This window comes from Leuciscus leuciscus (genome assembly GCF_965113295.1).
Source record: "Leuciscus leuciscus genome assembly, chromosome: 11".
NCBI classification, from domain to species: Eukaryota; Metazoa; Chordata; class Actinopteri; order Cypriniformes; family Leuciscidae; genus Leuciscus; species Leuciscus leuciscus.
Genome location: NC_138735.1, coordinates 30,851,600 through 30,872,382, shown reverse-complemented (window position 1 = coordinate 30,872,382; position 20,783 = coordinate 30,851,600). Strand labels below are relative to the sequence as shown.

The 20,783-nt window shown below is 36.6% G+C and overlaps 1 long non-coding RNA gene and 1 gene segment (V, D, J or C); one reads left to right on the top strand and one right to left on the bottom strand.

Annotated features, from left to right (window-relative positions):
* LOC309508954 (immunoglobulin kappa variable 4-1-like) overlaps positions 1–20,783 on the top strand; it is a 173,720-nt gene that overhangs the window by 31,123 nt on the left and 121,814 nt on the right.
* LOC309509941 lies at positions 1,149–3,755 on the bottom strand. 2 transcript variants are annotated; one of them, XR_014210127.1, is made up of 4 exons: positions 3,435–3,755; positions 2,912–2,968; positions 2,332–2,404; positions 1,149–2,253 (listed from the first exon to the last, which is right to left on the bottom strand). It is a non-coding gene; the product is annotated as an uncharacterized lncRNA (long non-coding RNA). The 2 variants fall into 2 exon arrangements; XR_014210128.1 differs by lacking the exon at positions 3,435–3,755 and having other exon boundaries at positions 2,332–3,407.

Here is a 20,783-nt window from a genome sequence, read left to right as displayed (position 1 = left end):
GACTCTTTCTGCAAGTTTCATCGTTACGCGACAAGAGAGTGATTTGAGTGTAGAGCTGCTCCTTCATATTCAACTACTCTTTAGTCAACTAGAAGAGGCTTGGTTGACTGAAAATTGACTAAACCGGTTAGTCGCAGAAAAAAAGATTGTTAACGGCGGTTGTTTGTGGTAATTACAGTATGTCAGGCAGGAAACCCAATCCTTTCTTCCATCGAGCTTAAAGAGCAACGTGCAGGTTGGACACCCATATATAGCATAGTGTATGTTGATGATAAAACAACTAGATTTTCAGAACTGGAGTCATATATAACTATGCCATTAACGATATTTTGAGATAAATTGTGATAAAATAACTTCCGGATCTATAAAGCACTAACCGGATGATGATGGGCGAGGGAGTCTGGTCAAGTTCAAGCTCAGGTTACAATGGATGTGAATGAAGAAACCGAGTTCTCCGATGTCGACGAGCATGCCTATGATGGCCCACAGACCTTTAATTATGAGCCTCCTAGGCGAGATAGAGGCCAGGGGGAGATTAGGGGTGAGATCAGGGGGAGGAACAATGGGCAGAGGAGAGAAGTAGAGTTGTGGTGTCAAGAAAACCAGTGGCGAATAGGGCAAGTGACTTGGTGAGTTAATGTAAGTTAGCACCGTGGCTAACGCTGGTTCATCTACTGTAGGGCTAGTACCTTGGTGTTATGCAATAAATCTGCTTTAGCAAACATACGTTCGACCTTGTTCTTGATTAAACATCCATTTAGATTGTCTTAATTTAAGCCAGCAACATTTTGTCTTCTCATATTCTACAACCTAAGATTTTAACGCTGAGACAGTGATTATGCAGTCCATCCAAGCTGGTTAGCACTATAAAAATAAAAGGTGCCTGGAGGAACCTTTTGGGGTTCTTCACTTTGCCACACCAGCGGAACCGTCTGTAGATCCTCTAAGCACCCTTTAAAAAGGGGCAGTTCTCTGAGGAACCACACAGGTTTCCTGAGGAACTCTTATATAAGGCAGTGTGTGGAACCACCGTGGGTGCCTCCAGGAACCAAATTTCAATTTTATTTTATTTGTATTAAATTAATTTCATGTTGTTACTATGGTTACCACCATTGACTTCTATTATAATAAACAAACTGAACCAAATACAAAATAAGAATTGTTTATTACATATTTTAGATCCATTTTAATACATACACTTCCATGCACTTGAAAAAAAAAGCTAGTAATAGATTAATATCAATGAATACACACAAAAAAAAAAATAGTATAATACATAAGTAACATGAATAATCAACCATGTGTATACAATAAGCTACACAAGAAAAGACATCTCAACAAAATGCATGGAAAACACATGTTCCATGTAATAAATCAATGTAAAAAATTGCAATTTTGACTAATTAAAAATGTCCATCTTCACTTAATTTTAAAACATGTGTTTCAGTCCGCTTGTTAAGTCTGACGTCACTGTTTCCAAGTCCAAAAGCTCTATCAGATGCCAAAAACAAACAACAAACAGTGCTAATATACACTCATTGTGCTGTAATATTCCTGAAAATTATGATCCTAACCTTTATCTCTATTCCGAAATCTCAGATGGTTAGTTATTCAGCTATTTTGAATCATAAAATGTTGAAGTCTGGGATGCCGTGAGACTGGAGACTGAAATGTACACTATGGCTTTTGAAAAGCTTAAATCTGTGACTTGAATCAACAGTTCCCATAAATGGTTGTTGAGTATTCTCAATATCTAGAAACAAGATAGAGGAAGTAGAAGTAGAGGCTTTGACCCGGAAACAGTATTCCTTATGTCACAACAAGCAGAAAACATTTTCCATTTTAACAGAGTTAAGGTGCAGTAAAATTATCTGTTGTTCTGTGAATGTTCACTTGTGAATTCACTCATTTCAATAAGAATCCACACGATCGGCAATTTTGTGTGGTGCTTCATACATTACGTCACTACACTGCTGACAATGGTCAATGGACCTTTTTGCCTGTGTAATTTCATGAAATTCACAAATGTGATGCACCTTTACTCGCTGCAACATAAAATGCAATCAATTATAAAATCTTCACAAGGGACACGTGAGGTACTTAACGAGTTAGAGAAGTGAAAAGGTGCATCAGCTTCATTTTCTGTTTGTTTTTCCTCTTTTCTGGTGGATGGTCCAGACACTTCAGTGATTTTCAGGTCAACAGGAGGATTTTTATTCTTGATCAAACTTGTATTTCAGCTTACCGAGATCCCTGCAAAGTACAACATTTACTGTTAGTAAGGTTATTAAAGTTATTAAATAATTTCCTCAGCCTTGTGACGTTCCAAACCTGTTTGACTTTCTGTCTGTGGAACCCGAAAGCAGATCTCAGGCATAATGCAACCCGTCACCATTCAATATCACTGCATGAAACACAAGTATAACATTTTTTTTGTAATTCATTCAAACTATTCTTATGTACACTTGTCTAGTTCAATTCAATGCAACAATTTATGTAAAAATGGTTAAGCTCCAAAAATGTGCCAGAAAAGATCCTAAAAATAATCAATGAGTTCACAACTCATGTGTTATGGGTTGTGTTGTAAGTCTTCTGAAGTCATATAATAGCTTTTTCCTTTTTTTTTTTTTTTTTTTTGTCGAAAAAGACTAAACTTGAAGTTATAATTCAGGGTTCAAATGTCTTATATTCAAATGCATATGATTAAGGTATAGCCTATAAAAAATGCATAGCATTATTAGCTCCAAACCTGTGATATTATTTTTCTGAGTAACATGAATGAGATTTGAGAGCATGAGGGAAGATTTTCAGAGAATAACTTATTAAAAAAGTACACAGTCAAACAATACAATTTCACATAGAGAAAGTTTATAGTAATAAAGTACGTGCATGTGGTGTATAGGTAACTTACTGTAATTCAATGTTGCCTCTGAAATGTTCAGATTATTTTAGAAATGTACTGGTTGTTCTGGGGAAACAAAAGAACAAAGCTGATTATTCACAACATAATATTTATTGACCAGTAAATGGCTTTAAAATGGTATTTGAGAGAATGACGGCACATGTAGTAAGTAAAGTTAGGCTAAACAAAAACAGACCAAACTATATTAACCTGCTTTTGTTATTCATAACAAACGCCAATGACGACAGCAGGAATCAGCTAAATTAGTTAGGCTATATCGGCAATTTGAAGACACAGTTTTACAGAATATGTTGAATTGAATGACTAAATCAATCTAAGACAATAAGTCAATAATTTCCATTTAACGTTAGTTAGCATCGCGGCTAAAACCTTCATACCAGATACTGTGCAATAAACGAGTGGTAAACACTGTAAAAAAGTAGTAATGTATAATAAATTTTGTATATATGTGTGTGTTTGAATATATAGTGAGTAGACTCTGTATTTATATTTATTTGGGGAGTTTACAAACCTTGTAACGGAGAGCCGAACAAACGGCGGAAGCTTTGATGAGAGGAGCCGTTACCCGATGACGTGGATCAGCTGAGCTTTGTTGCGCGCGAGCAGCGCGAGGAACTGAAGCGACGACAGCAGAGGAATAGCAGCAGTTTCGTGACAGAATAAAACTTTTCTCCTCCTGGTTCTTCTTCAAATAATAATAATTTATGAAGAAGTAGGTAAAATTATTATTTTATTACTATTATTTATTCAATAATAATTAATTAATTCTTATTATTAATATTATTATAATTTAGTGTTATTGTTTAAGGTTTAAATTAATCAATAAAATAGGCCTATAGATACTAAATAAATGTAAGCTATACCCAGGTGATAAAAACGTAGGCCACTGTTAAATGTATTAAAAATTTATTAAAGTATATTTGTATTGTAGGCCTACTAAAAACACACTCAAGTACATTTTTAATAGTACGTCTTTTTCACCTGGGTATGTATACTGAATCAAACTTAAGTAGCCTATAATAATAATAATAATAGGATAATAATAATCTTATTCTGGCCTCACTGAACCATTGGGTTCCTCCATATGCTGGCTTTAACATAAGAGATCTTCCAGGAACCACTTAAATGTTAAAAGATCTTCCAATAACCCTTTTATCGCATTCAAGTTCCTCTATTTTCCCCCAAAGCACTTCGAGGTCTCATAGTAATGAAAAGGTGACTCCAGAACCTCTGAACTAAATACAAAGTGCTTAAAGGATCCCATAAGTTCCAGCAAGAACCTCAAAGATTGTCAATGCTCCTCCAGTAACCCTACTATAGGAGAAAGAGCTTTGAGGCACTTAAATTACATTTTGAAGTTCCTTGAGTATCCGACAGGATATTTGAGGCTCCTTTAGTTTTTACAGTGTAGATCAGTGACACATTTGAGATCTGAGTGATTTCAGTTTGCTCTATAGTTGCCCCCTTTTTTATTACAGTTTTTCTCGATTGCTTAAACACTATAACCAGGCTTTTGAACTAAAATTTCAAAACCATAATGCCATTTATCAAAAATCACACCCATTTCACTAAACTATAAACACTATTCCCTGTTTTGACACATGAGTCAGATTTGTTGAACTGTCACTGCAAAACTCTACACACAAATCCCTTCATTTCTCATTGCCTAGACCATGTTGTCATGTATAAAGCACTAGCATTCAATATTGTTCACTCAAGTCAGCACAGCTTCAGCTCAGTTAGCACACAATTACCCAAGTGGAAACACTAAGAGTCAAAATTTAACACACATCAATCAGATCCTTCAATAGATAGATAAAAGGACCCAAATCAGTTTATTGAGTTTTGGAACAATGGATCCAGAAAGACATGAAGGAAGAGATCGAGGAGGGATAAGAAGGAGGAGGAGGAGGAGGAGGAGGACGAAGACAAGCAGTCTCAGATGAAATTCAAGCCACTCTAGTTGTCCATGTCTTAGTCAATGGTATGACTATGAGGGAGGCTGGGCTACGAGTAAGGCCAAATTTGAGTGGCTTTACTGTCGCCTTGAGAACCTTCAGGGAGGAGTGGTGGCAAACCAAATTCTATCACTGAATAAGAGACAAACATTTCTAATAGTCTTTGATGAGGTTTATTTTCTTGCAAGAAAAGGCCAGCAGTCACACAGAGTGGCACAGTGTGAGACAGTGAAGGGAGGGCATCCTTTCTTCTTTATAGTCTTGACTCCCAGAATGTTATCTTTCTAGGCCATATGTGGAACATTCTTAGACGTGTTCATCATATTGTCTCCTTGAGTGGAGGCTCTCCTGTCACGTACCAACACTCTTTACCATTCCAATACAATTCGAATTCCATATTAGAATAAGGTTTGTGCGTGCTCTTTTACTGTCATGGGGGGGGGGGGGGGGGGGGGGGGGGTTTATTGAATTTATTGCACCAGTGTGTTAGACTATGTTGTAGTGTGTGTGATTTTGAGGGCTTGTGTGTCCTGTCTGAGGGTAAAGTTTGGTTTTTCAGTTTGGTTTTTCAGCAAGAGTGAATGGTTTTGAGTGTAGAGCTTCATTTTGACCTGAAAATAGGATGTTTGGGGAATTGGGTGAGACGTTATGGATTTGTGTTTACAGTTTTGAGAATACGAGGCATAGTTTCATGAAATGTGTTTACAGTTTTTTCTGAATGCTTAAACCCTAACCGTGATTCTTATAGCACAATTTCGAAAACTATTAATACTTATAGCAAAACCACTCACAAAACTAAAAGCACAAACACTGCTTTGCACTCAGTTTGCAATTTTGTAACACACACTTTGCAAAACTGTAGGTACAATCCACTGCACAGCACTCTTTTTGCAAAACTGTAAACACAACTCATTTTCCCCGGTGCCTTGGACTAGAGGACATTGCATGTGATGTAGATTACATTTTGTGGCCGGACCCAGAGAGACGACATGATGTAGACTGATTTTTTTTTTCTTTTTTCTCAGTGAAATTACTATTTTGTGTTTTGACTTGGAAAAAAACAAGTGTTTGTTTTGATGTGTGTAAATAAACACCAATACTTGAAGTTTGGATCCCTGTATGTTTACAGAACTATGACAAAAGTATGACCTCAAACTGACATAGCCTACCTTGTGCACAGAGAAAGCAAAAGCCAGATGTGTTTTTTATTCATACCATCAGTGTGTAGTTGGCGCATTGTGTGCTTATTAATGTGATGGCTTGTGTTAACTGTTTGATACAAAAATACAATTTTTACGAAGGTTTGAAGAGTTAAGCAAGGTTTATTAGCTTTTGCAAGAGAACTACAATGTTTTGCTGATTTGGTGAAAGGTTTTCTTATGTGTGTGTAGAGTTTGGCAAAAATAGCCAATAGTTACAAAAAATGTGCTTAAGCCATCAGAAAAAAACTGTAAGCAATCGAGAAAACCTGTAATAGATCTTAATTTTCACAATAGCCATGGTTGTTTCATCTGACCATCCTAACCTAGTCGGTCATCCGAGTACTTTTTGCTTTTATGAGTATTGTCTATTTGGACATCCTTCTTTTGTCACATACTGTTTTTTGCCCACTATATAGAAGGGAAGATGTGATTTCGGATGCAGCCATTAACTTTATCATCCGATTAAAACACTGATTCATTCAGGAACTATTGTGAAAGTGACATATGAAGGCCAAGTGTGGAAACCCATACTCAGAGTTTGTCCTCTGCATTAGTAAACCTATCTGACTCTCTCTAACTATTAGGCCACGATTGTGTTTCTCAGAGTCGCACTGGTTTGTTTTACTGTGGTTTCGTTTGGAAATATTTCATTTAGCCGTAACTTTCAGTTAGTAAATAATTACTGGCAATATAAATGACTAAAATGTACTCAATAATAGATCCTTGTTCATTAAACTGTTGTATCAAAGCAATATCACAGAAAATATTGCTTTATATCAATAAAGGATCATATTAACATGTGAACTCATGAAATGTTTTGTGAAGTCTCAATGAAAGCACATTAAACTTAAATCTGTGACTCCTGAAGCGTTTGCATAGAGTCTGTTTTACATGAGCGACACACGCTTCAGTGCTCTGCATGTGTTTATAACTCTGTCAAACATCAAACATGATCAACAACTGTTTTTCACTAGAACTGAACCTTCAACCTACAAAAATGACTTTCATCACCATATTGATCTGGACGCTGGCAGTGTTATGTCGAGGTTTGTGTCAGTCAAGATTACAAACGTTATTCACTCGTTATCTTTATGTGTGTTGTGAAGATATAAGGTTGTAAAAGTGTTTGTGATTTCTAATCTTTCTCTCTTGTCAGAATCTGTTGGGCAGGAGACAGTGACTCAAACTCCCTTAGAGCGGCTCTATGAAACTGGACAAACAGTCACTGTAACCTGTAAATTTAACAGTGGTCCATCCTGCTGGTTAAGTGGCAAACCGTGTCTGAGCTGGTACTTACAGAAACCTGGAGAAGCTCCTAAACTCCTGATTGCTTACACAAACACCCTCCAGTCAGGAACTCCATCTAGATTCAGTGGCAGTGGATCTGACAGAGATTACACTCTGACCATCAGTGGAGTCCAGACTGAAGATGCTGGACATTATTACTGTCAGATTGTACACTTCATCAACAGTAACTATATGTTCACACAGTGATAAAGAGTCGTACAAAAACCTCCGTCAGTCAGAGTCACAGTGACTGAACTGAAACTGCAGCTGCTCAAACACTCACACACACACACACACACACACACACACACACACACACACACACACAGTCAAGTTATTCATAGATATTTAATGAAACAAAGCATTCATTGAGTTTTTAACTTACTAAATACTTTATCTTATCTCTTTATCTTATTACATTTATCTAAAACTATGTCTATAATTTGTCCGCATGTTCGTGTTTCATCATGAATCTGCAGGAGTGTTCATGCTCCACTGACTGAAGTTTACTTATAAAGCGTGAGATAAAGCCCTGATGTAATGAAAGACCTGAAACAAAACGATCACAAAGACATAAAGTTACAATTATATTTTATTTATTGACTGAACTGTAATAAAATCACACCTGAATGATAAAGCACACACACAGTCTTGTATGAAAGGCAGAAAGCAGAGCAGATGCAGATGTTCAGAATACGGTTCACAGTCTAAGACTTGATTATTACATTATTTAAAAAGGAAATATCATTGAGTTTCAAACTGCCAGAAAAACTCAATCAAGTTCCTCTTTCAGTCGATGCAGAAACATAAAGACTGTTGTCTGTAAATGTGTCATCTTTGATATTCTCAATATCCAGTTTTATTGAACAAAAAATATAAATTATACAATTTATTATTTTAACAAGTTGAAAACGAAGACAAAAACTAATTTCAGGTCATCAAGTGTTAGTTTTACAAACAAGAATCGACTGAAAACGCCAAATAAGAGTCTAAAAGAAACAGCATTAGAAATAGAAGAATATGTTTCTCTGTAATGTTTGATTCACTTTATCAGCTTTAACTTTCAAAAAGTTGATTTTTGATTTTCTGATTTCTGAAACAAAATGGCGCCGCGGATGGCTGCTTCGGTTTTGAGCTCCTCAGTACTTTTACTGTTTTTGTTTGTTTGTCCTGTTTTATGTAACCTTTTCCCCGTCAGTTAGGAACGAACTCCTAGACATCAGGAACAACACACCAAACGACATTTTGCCGACTTTTGAGCATTCCGACATTTTATTTGACATCCTAGTTGGCGGAGCTGCGATCCTGTACAAGCGCTTCAAAAGACGCAAACGAGGGAAACGCGCGGGCGCGCTCGTGAAGTTTCGACAGCGCGGATTCAGGACTCCGCTGCCGAGCATTCACTTGTCAAATCTCCGCTCTCTAGCAAATAAAACAGACGAACTACTACTCCTCACCCGCACAAACAAGGACTTTTCAAACTCGGCTGCTCTTTGCTTCACAGAAACATGGCTGAATGGTTCCATACCGGACAGTGCGCTAAATCTAACGGGCTTCCAGCTGTTCAGAGCGGATCGCGTCGCCGAGTTAACTGGGAAAACGAGAGGCGGTGGATTATGTTTTTATATCAACGAAGGCTGGTGTTCAGATGTGACAGTGTTGACGAAGATGTGCTGCCCTAATTTGGAAGCTCTCTTCATTAACTGTAAGCCTTTTTATTCGCCGCGGGAGTTTTCCTCATTTATTCTGGCGAGTGTGTACATTCCCCCTGACGCGTGTGTGAGCGCGGCATTGCAACAGCTGGCTGATCAGATCACACACACGGAGCAAAGTTAGCCGGACTCTTTCACTATCATTCTCGGCGATTTTAATAAAGCTAATCTCACCCGTGAACTGCCTAAATTCAGACAGCACATCACCTGCCCCACCAGGGACACTAACATACTGGACCATTGCTACACTGCTTTAAAGGACGCATACCACTCTGTCCCCAGAGCAGCTTTGGGACTCTCTGATCATTGTTTGGTTCATCTTCTCCCAGCCTACAAGCAGAAACTTAAATCTGCTAAGCCAGTTGTAAGAACTGTAAAGAGATGGACCAGCGAAACAGAGCAGGTCTTACAAGGTTGTTTTGACTGCACTGATTGGAGTGTTTTTGAGGCTGCAGCCACTGATCTGGATGAGCTCACTGACACTGTGACATCTTACATCAGCTTCTGTGAGGACATGTGTGTCCCCACTAGGACTTTTATAACATATAACAACGATAAGCCATGGTTCACTGCAAAACTAAAACATCTTCGTCAGGCCAAAGAGGATGCCTACAGGAGTGGGGACAGAGCCTTGTACAAACAGGCCAAATACACACTGACAAAGGAGATCAGAGAAGCTAAGAGGAGCTTCTCTGAAAAGCTGAAAAGCCAGTTTTCAGCTAACGACCCTGCTGAAGTTTGCAGACGACACCACAGTCATTGGCCTCATCCAGGACGGTGACGAGTCTGCTTACAGACAAGAGGTTGAACAGCTGGCTGTCTGGTGCAGTCATAACAACCTGGAGCTGAACACGCTCAAAACTGTGGAGATGATAGTGGACTTTAGGAGAAACCCCCCTGCACTCCCCCCTCTCACCATCATGGACAGCACTGTGACAGCAGTGGAGTCATTCAGGTTCCTGGGCACTACCATCTCTCAGGACCTGAAGTGGGACAATCACATTGACTCCATTGTCAAAAAGGCCCAACAGAGGTTGTACTTCCTTCGTCAACTGAAAAAGTTCAACCTACCACAAGCGCAGATGACTCAGTTTTACTCAGCTGTTATTGAGTCGGTTCTGTGCACTTCTATAACTGTCTGGTTTGGGTCAGCCAGCAAATCAGATATAAGAAGACTACAACGGACTGTTAGGACAGCTGAAAGGATCATTGGTGTACACCTCCCCAACCTTCAGGACTTGTACAATGCCAGAGTGAAGAAACGGGCAGGGAACATCATCACAGACCCCTCTCACCCCGGCCAAAACCTGTTTGCACTTCTGCCGTCAGGCAGACGTTACAGATCTCTGCGCACTAGAACATCTAGGCACAAAAACAGTTTTTTCCCCCATGCTATCTCCAGCTTAAACAGCTAAAACAGCAGTTAACACCTCCTGTATAACTCATTCAGTACTTGAGAGAGAAGCAAGAGGGTTTTTTTTGTAAATACATATACAAATTTTATTTATAGAGCTGTACACACAATGCACAAATCTGTACATAAGTCTTCTGTTTCAGATGTATACTAGAACTATTATTATTGTTTATTCTATTTATTTATGTTCTCATTTAAATGCCTGTTCTAATGTCATATATGTATGTATGTACCAAGAGCTCCTGTAAAAAAACACAAAAAATTCCTTGTGTGTTTGTGCACACTTGACGAATAAAGCTCATTCTGATTCTGATTCTGATTCTGATCTGAGTGTTTTTAGAGAAGAGTTTTCACAAAGCCTGTGATCACCAGTGATGGGAATAACGGCGTTATAAATAACGGCGTTACTAACGGCGTTATTTTTTTCAGTAACGAGTAATCTAACTAATTACTGCTTCCTCCATTACAACGCCGTTACCGTTACTGTCAATACAAATGCGGCGTTACTTTAATTGAGCTCACTGAAGCGGTTTTCATTCGAGTAGGCTCTCTAGGAGCTGCAAAGTTTTTTTCTCTGGTGTGTGTGTGTTTATGAGGCGCGGGACTCGACAAAAGCGAGGCGAATGCCGCGAGCGTGCTCGACAGTGCACGAGAGACCGAGTGTGTCCGAGAACGCGCTCGACAGTGCGCGAGAGAGACCGAGTGTGTCCGAGAACGCGCTCGACAGTGCGCGAGAGAGACCGAGTGTGTCCGAGAACGCGCTCGACAGTGCGCGAGAGAGACCGAATGTGTCCGAGCATAAATACTTTATTTATAAATAAATTACACATATCAGCATTTGAATAATCTCTGTAGCATATTGTTATCATATGCAATGTTTTAATTAGTTTATATAACATAAACTCCAAAATAACCTGCAGGGAACGTTCAAACATATTTGTTTGACGGTTGTGAACACGTGCGGCAAACACGACTAGAATTTGGCTAAAATAACGTCTGATGATGACGTTCTCTGTAGGTTATAAAAATAAACCCCCAAAAGATTATATTGTATTATTTATGTTGATACATTGTTCAGTATTATATTGAAAGCACTTTTTGTTAAACTTACTATTGTGAGGAAGAAAATACTTCAAGTAGGCTATACAGAATGTCTACCAGTTGTAAAGGTGTGTGAGTTTTATTTTAATTATGCACTAGTGTATGTGTATGTATATTTTTATTAGGCTACTATTTATTTATTTTTGGTACATTTCTTAAGAAGCATCATTTATTTTTAGACTTATTTGTTGGCCAGTTGTGGTCTGTGCAATAAATATTAAAAGTTCTAAACCATCTATTGTTTTATTGTTGCACTATAGTAATGATAATATTTTAATATTTAAGTTAATAGGTGTCTCTCACATTGTCCCACAGCAACATTAAAATAGTGTAGATTAGTGTACAATGTTTTATAATAATAAGATGTTCTATTTAGTGTCAATTTCATTAATTTAACATTTCATATTGGGGGTATCCAAGAAATGTCTTATATTTAAACTTTTTTGTTTTTTTTAAGTAACGCAATAGTTACTTTCCCTGGTAATTAGTTACTTTTTTAATGATGTAATTCAGTTACTAACGCAGTTACTTTTTGTGAGAAGTAACTAGTAACTATAACTAATAACTTTTTTTAAGTAACTTGCCCAACACTGGTGATCACTAAAGCCATGAAAGTTAAATAGAAGTTATATTATAGATTTGAAGAGTCATTTTCATGATCAACTTCACTGAAACTCACTTTGTTAAAAGCATCACAGATCAGATGTGAATAAACACAAGAACTGAATTCACTAGTTTAAGACTCTGAATAAAACCTTAAGCAAACTTTGTGTGTCACATCCACTATAACTTTATAATTAATTATACTTAATTTCTATAAACCTTTTTACTCCTGAAGTATCAGACAGAGCTGATCATTAAGAGGAAAAACTATTAAGAATATAAATGCCAGTTTGGAAATATTGCTGTTCATTTAACAATATATTAGAAAAATATCAATTAATACCAAAATAAAAAGTGGTGCCAAAATACCAGCCAAATGTTATTTTCTTTCAATGTATTTTTAACCCTTTAGAACTGAATTATCTTTGAGGAAGAAAAGAGTCTGTTTTGTGTCTGTTAATGAGTGACTGTCTTCAGGTAAATGATGTGGAGTGTGTTTGCATATTGATCAGATCTTCAGTGTGTGAGAGTGTTTATAGTGCTGTGAGTTTAACACTTCATCACTGACACACAGTCAAAAAAAAAATGTTTGTCTAAAAATAAGATTTATGTATTTGAATTGCATAACAAATTTCCATGCATTTGGATTACATAGTTTTAACATAAACCAATCAATAATCTGAATGTGATTCATATTTTTAAGTCATATCTAAATGAAACAGATAAGATTTATGTAATTGTATTAATAAACTGAATGTGATTTATATTTGTCAGTCGTATGTAAATGAAACAGGTAAGATTTATGTAATAGTACACAGAAAAACGCCCATGTTAAATTAACACTGCTCAGTGTTCATATGTGTGCACACTACAGAGGTAAAGCAGTCTTGAAGTTAATGAGATAATTAACTGATGATTGAGCATTAATTATGAACACCTGCTGTTAACAAGCAGAATCACTGAAGGAAAGAGAAACACAAGAACTACAACTGACTTCAGCCACAGCCTTAGATGAAATCAACTGAAGAGAAAAGAAGACATTAAATCTGTGAAGATCTCAGCAGAGGAGGATTAAACAACTCCACAAACAGCATTACCAGCTTCACTTATTACTAACCAGACTGACTTTATTTCATTTCCGTTTGAATGAAAACAATAGGTGTATTTTTAAGTCACCATGATGGTGGTTAGCGTTTGCTTTAGTTGGGCTCTTGACCCTTGACTCTTTAATATAAAAATTCTCTGGCTGCTATAATTATGTGTTTATAAAACACGTTTGTTGCAGCAAAAAAGCCAAGAGAAAAAGAGATCAGGTGATGTTGGCTGTTTATTGATGATGATGATGACAAAGTCATCATCATGTAATTGCCTGATTCGCTGATCTTGTTCAGTGTCTAATGCTTTGATTATATAGGACTTGTGTTTTTTTATTTTGTTTTATCCATAACAGAAGCCATTTGATTTTACAGCATGAAATCTATCATACAATATACTTTTTTTTTTATAGTTAGTGCACAAAAACCTTTCATCTATGGCAATACTTAAACGCACACAGACATCAAGAAACAGCATATGAATCTCAACAATGGTGACAAAAGCTACAAAAATCCTGATGCATAATTTATTAATGCCGCAATGCATGCTGGGAGATATGGGTGAGTTTTGATTGGTTGTACCCAGCATGCACTGCAGCATGAAGCAGTTCATTGATTGTCACCATTGTTGAGAGTCATACACTGATTCTTGATGTCCAAGTAATAATATAGAAAGTTTAATGCACTAAATGTTTTTAAAATTCTTTATATTATTTGATTAACTGTTGGATCTAATGCTGTCAGGTCACACAGCTACTATAACAATTAAAACAAAATCACATAACCCCAATAATCAAAGCATTAGACACTGAAAAAGATAAGTGATTCAGGCCACAATATGATGATTACACCTTCATCAATAAACAGCCAACATCAACTGATCTCATGTTCTCTTGGCTTTTTTGCTGCAACAAATGTGTTTTATAGACACATAATTATAGCAACCAGGAAAAAATTACATTACAGAGTCAAGGGTCAAGAGTCAAACTAAAGCAAACGCTAACCACCATCATGGTGACTTTAAAATATAACTATTGATTTAATTCAAACGGAAATGAAATAAAGTCAGTCTGGTTAGTAATAAGTGAAGCTGGTAATGCTGTTTGTGGAGTTGTTTAATCCTCCTCTGCTGAGATCTTCACAGATTTAATGTCTTCTTTTCTCTTCAGTTGATTTCATCTAAGGCTGTGGCTGAAGTCAGTTGTAGTTCTTGTGTTTCTCTTTCCTTCAGTGATTCTGCTTGTTAACAGCAGGTGTTCATAATTAATGCTCAATCATCAGTTAATTATCTCATTAACTTCAAGACTGCTTTACCTCTGTAGTGTGCACACATATGAACACTGAGCAGTGTTGATTTAACATGGGCGTTTTTCTGTGTACTATTACATAAATCTTACCTGTTTCATTTACATACGACTGACAAATATAAATCACATTCAGTTTATTAATACAATTACATAAATCTTATCTGTTTCATTTAGATATGACTTAAAAATATGAATCACATTCAGATTATTGATTGGTTTATGTTAAAACTATGTAATCCAAATGCATGGGAATTTGTTATGCAATTCAAATACATAAATCTTATTTTTAGACAAAATTTTTTTTTTTAGTGCACACAACAATCTTCATCAACATGACCTTCATCATCATCTTCATCTGGACTCTCACAGCGTTTGCTCAAGGTTTGTGGAGCACAAGTTTGATATTAATTCATTTCTTCAAGTATATTGTCAAAGTTTTGAGTGTATTTTCTTCTTGTTGTGTTTCAGAGTGTAGAGGACAGATCACCGTCACTCAGAGTCCCTCAATAACAGCAGAACAACCAGGAGGAACTGTGAATATCAAATGTAAAACCAGCAGAGATGTGATCAGGGATAGTGAGGGAGATGATTATATATTCTGGTACTTACAGAAACCTGGAGAAGCTCCTAAACTCCTGATTCGTTATGCGAAAAAACTCCAGTCAGGAACTCCATCTAGATTCAGTGGCAGTGGATCTAACAGTGATATGGAAGTAGAATAATGTCAAATGTTTTTGAAATAAAAAGCCTGTTGAATTGCACTACTTGAAAAAAAATAGGCATTGCATTAACCATGCTTGCATTTTAATGCATTGTATTTTTAGTGCTTACATTTTTATGGGCTGAAATTCAACATGGTTGAATATTTAAGCTGTGAATATTTCAATTAAAAACATTTCAAACACCTTTTCATTATTAAAAATGCAATAATCCATATTCACCTTTCATATTTCACTTCCAAAATATTCAAACTGTTTAAAAATACAACCAATAATATTCAACAGGCAATTTTCGGTCCATTTTATTTCGCTTTGCAAATTCGCTTCCACAAATTCAGTGGTTCAAATTCGACAGTAAATTCAACATTGACGTCCAGGAACTGCAGGAAAAGCAGTAGATTGCCGAGCATACTCTCCATCTGCTGTTAGTCGACCTCACCAGCAGATGGTGCAAAAGCGCGTGTTGAAGACCTGCAACAGTTAGAACAAGTCATTCATTCATAAAACTCATTTACAGCAATGTAAGTGTATTTGTGATTATTATGACGGCTGTTTTATGTTAAATTCAGTGTCTTCACGGTTACTTTTCCTGTGAAGCCTACATGCATCTTTCTCTACCGTGAACGAGATTATAATGTTATTCCCCGATGCGGATATACAGATCCAATGTTACATTTTTGAGGTTGACATATATTTCTCTTGGTTGTTTAGTTGCCTTAACTTTATATTGTGGCGATGTGCTGCATGCAGGCTATTAGGGTTTCCCTCAATACTTAAGGATTCCCCTGCTGGACATATACAACGCTTAACGTAGCTTAATGGACAACAGTGATGTAAAAGACCAAACTCGCAGGCAAGCAGATGGACTCAGAATAACGCGCAAAGCTTAATGCTGAACGTTTCCCAGTGATAGACTGGCATAAAGATGGCTTGATGTTGGACATTCGCACATTTAGGGACCGTCTCTAAAGTGTATACGACTTTGGTATACACGTTTCTAACTCCGATAGCATTTGAATAGAACGACTTACAGTCATAAAACCAACTGTAAAGTGTTCATGTAGTGTCAGGCATAACGCGCACCCTTTGGATTTTTGATATTTATTCAAATAAATTTAAGTTTGCTATTGAAGTTAGAAACGTGTATGCCAATGTTGTATGCAACTTTAGAGACGGTCCCTAAATGTGCTAATGTCAAATATCAAGCCAATTTTTACATTTAGTCATTTAGCAGACGCTTTTATCCAAAGCGATTTACAGTTAAACTAACAATAGGAGGACAATATGCAAGTGCTGTGACAGTTTAAGCTAATGCAATACACATATGCATACTATATATATATATATATATATATATATATATATATATATATATATATGTGTGTGTTGATTTTATGCCAGTATATCACGAAACGCTCAGCATGAAACTTTGCGCGTTAAGTTCATTTTCTGAGTCCATCTTCTTGCCTGTAGCCTATATAATAGCCTACAGCCTACTTCCCTAATAAGGTGCACGATTGGTCTTTCATATCACTATCAACGGAAGGGAAATCCTTGAGTATGAGGTATTGAGGGAAACCGATTATAATCCTGTTCATGGTAGAGAAAGCTGATGACATGTAGAATACACAGGGAAAGTAACAATGAAGTTATTGAATGAAACATAAACACAGCTTTTGTGTGTTTATCATCTTTTCCGCATATACTGACACAGATAATCATTTTCATTTTATGAATGAATGTCTTCGTCAACAACAAGCGCTTTTGCACCATCTGCTGGTGAGGTCGACTAACAGCAGATGGAGAGTATGCTCGGCAATCTACTGCTTTTCCTGCAGTTCCTGGACGTCAATGTTGAATTTACTGTCGAATTTGAACCACTGAATTTGTGGAAGCGAATTTGCAAAGCGAAATAAAATGGACCGAAAATTGCCTGTTGAATATTATTGGTTGTATTTTTAAACAGTTTGAATATTTTGGAAGTGAAATATGAAAGGTGAATATGGATTATTGAATTTTTAATAATGAAAAGGTGTTTGAAATGTTTTTAATTGAAATATTCACAGCTTAAATATTCAACCATGTTGAATTTCAGCCCATAAAAATGTAAGCACTAAAAATACAATGCATTAAAATGCAAGCATGGTTAATGCAATGCCTATTTTTTTTCAAGTAGTGCAATTCAACAGGCTTTTTATTTCAAAAACATTTGACATTATTCTACTTCCATACAGTGATTTCACTCTGACCATCAGTGGAGTCCAGACTGAAGATGCTGGACATTATTACTGTCAGAATTTGCATTGCAAAACAAATGCTGTTGATAATTGTGTGGGTGATCGTGTGTTCACACAGTGATAAAGAGTCGTACAAAAACCTCCGTCAGTCAGAGTCACAGTGACTGAACTGAAACTGCAGCTGCTCACACACACACACACACACACACACACACACTCAACAGAAACACAAAAAAATGAACTTAATATCTTATTTTGCTGCACTTCATTAATATTACTGAAGATAATAAGAAATTATTTTGATCATATTTTTTCAGATAATTGTTGGTTTATCTATTCTCATATGGTTGTTCATGTATTTTTATAAAGCATGATTATTTTTTCTTCTTAATCATACACTCATACTGTAAAGTGAATCATAAACATGTTGTTGCTTGACTAGTTTATTAATCATCTTCCATAAAGCCGCTGTTTAGATCATCATGTACAAGAGTCACAGATGAACTGATTCAGTGAAAGAGAGAAACCGTATTTAACATGATCAGACGCTCCACCGTCCCACAATCGGTCTGTCTGTAACCATTCACTGTTTTCTGGATGCATTAATTATGAATCCAGCGATGCGTCTGAGTCTCACATGAGCAGAAGACAGATCTCTCACAACAACACTTCAGTCTCGAGTCAAACACACTTAAAACATTCATAAAGATGTTATTGCTCAACACTGAAATAAAGCGCTTCATTGTGTGGAAACTTCACTGTTATTTTTACAAGATAAAATACTGCAGTTTTACTGAGATAAGTGTTTATGGGCGATCAGAGACATTTAAGGGCTTTTAGGATATATGATTTTATTTTATTTGAATATGAGACTTTGAATGTATCAGCTATTATTTTAATATGTGGATAGTTTACTGAAATGATGAAATATGGAATATCTTTCCTAGGTATTTTATAGGCGCATTGCACTCTGTGAATTAGAAAGAAATCTTTCTTGAAAATAATCAAAAACCTATGAATCGTGAATTGAATCAGATCAACATCTACATTTACTCCTCTAGTCCAGTCACACGTGATCTACCAGTGAAGAGTCTCATTACGTTATATAAGTCATACAAGTCATATAAACTATCACTCAAACTTCATAACGGTCTCATCCCTCCATCAGCAGAAGTGAAACTGCTCCAGTTCAGAGCGTTGAACCAGTAAAAGAGTGAAACTGCTCCAGTTCAGAGCGTTGAACCAGTAAAAGAGTGAAACTGTGAGTTTGAGGTGAAAATCTCATTTGCATTGTCAGGTTTAGTGATTGTGACGGTCTCAGAATAGAGCAGATCATGTTCAAACCCCAAGAGCTTCATTTCACATTTAGGGGAGACCGGTGTTGTAACACTGGGTCAGTTTGACACGTCAGAAAGAGCTATGGTGATGTCATCAATATCACACACCGCATCACCTCACAGGAGAAGTGTCATGTGACTGTGATCAACATTGTACGTTTTATGACCAGAAACAAATTTTCAGGAGGAAAAGTAAAAAAAATTATCAAGATTATTTTTTGCCGAACAATCATTGTATTGTCGATACATTTGACTTGCATAATCTAAAGTAGATATTTCTCTAGTTTAATTTGATTCTTTACACTCATGCTAACTTCAAACCCACATGCTAACACAGTTAGCTATGTTACGGCTGTTTGCGGTGAGGATAGTTTTAACAGTTCATTAAACATATTACAACCAAACCCTGAAGATGATTCCAGTTATCAATCACATTCCCTGTTAAGACAAAATCATGTGAGTTTTTTGTTGCGCATTGAGGGATTTATGAATATGTTTCCATTATAGTTTATGTGCATGTCTTCTTATTGGATAAAAACATCATCACCTCAATTGAACACATACGATTTTTTCTGCACATTTTAGAATTGATGTTCATCTCGGCATTTCCATCCGGCGTTTGTTTTATGTAATAGTCAATCCCAAAATTCACATAAAATAGGAGGACGGCAACATAGCTAGTGACTGAACTGTTGTGTGACAGGAATTGAGAACACACACACACACATGATCACACACACAAACACACTCACAGTTGTTTTTGTGCTAAATTTGAAGTCCTTAAAAAAATACAATACGTTTTTTGTTACTTAAAATTGTTGACTTTATTCAAAACTTAATATTCTTTGTCCTTCAAAAACATTCTTGCACACATTTAGATTGTGTGGATCTTATTTCAGCAAATTATCTCTCATTGTTCCATCGATCCTCAGCCTGAGTTACAACAGGACAGGGTTATGTCTCAACAACGACCTCTTTGTGTTTGACAATAACTCACATAATCTGTGATTGTGTTGTACATGTCCAAGTGAGTTATATTTCTAGCAGACAAATGTGGAAACCATGTCTCAAATTTTGAGAGATATAGAACAAACAACCACTGAGTTTCCGATGCTCAAACAACAGGTGTTTCTCTCCTCCGTCTCTCTGCTGAACGCAGCTGTTCTCCACTATTACTGTCAATCAAGAACATTTAGTGTCTTCATCAAATCACTCATTATTGTGTTTTAGCTCAGACCAAAATAATGCAACAAGTAAATAAACATCTATACAAAGCTGTTGCACAAACATAATGTGAGTGTTTCTTCTGTCTTCAGGGAAATGATGTGGAGTGTGTTTGCATATTGATCAGATCTTCAGTGTGTGAGAGTGTTTATAGTGCTGTGAGTTTAACACTTCATCACTGACAGCTTTTCTTCATTCAGACTGAGAGTAAACCACCGATAAGAAGAATGATGATCATCAGCGTCTGTATCTGGACTCTCATTCTTTCTGTTCAAGGTTCATTTACTCTATTAATAACTCAAGATGTGATTTATATGCTTTTGATGTTCAGTCTAGATTTTGTACTGGATACTTTGACTTTAATAATTGTTGTAATAATGATCTTATGAAATGTCATTCACAGAAATTACAGGCCAGGTTTCTGTGACTCAGACTCCCTCAGAAGCAGCCGTTCAAGGAGGAACAGTTTCTATAAACTGTCAAACTAACAGAGGAATTGGAGATCGTACTTATGGTTGTGGCTCCTGTCTCTCCTGGTATCTGCAGAAACCTGGAGAAGCTCCTAAACTCCTCATTTATGACATTAGATCACGACAGTCAGGAACTCCATCTAGATTCACTGGCAATGGAGCAGATTATGGAACAGATTTCAGTCTGACCATCAG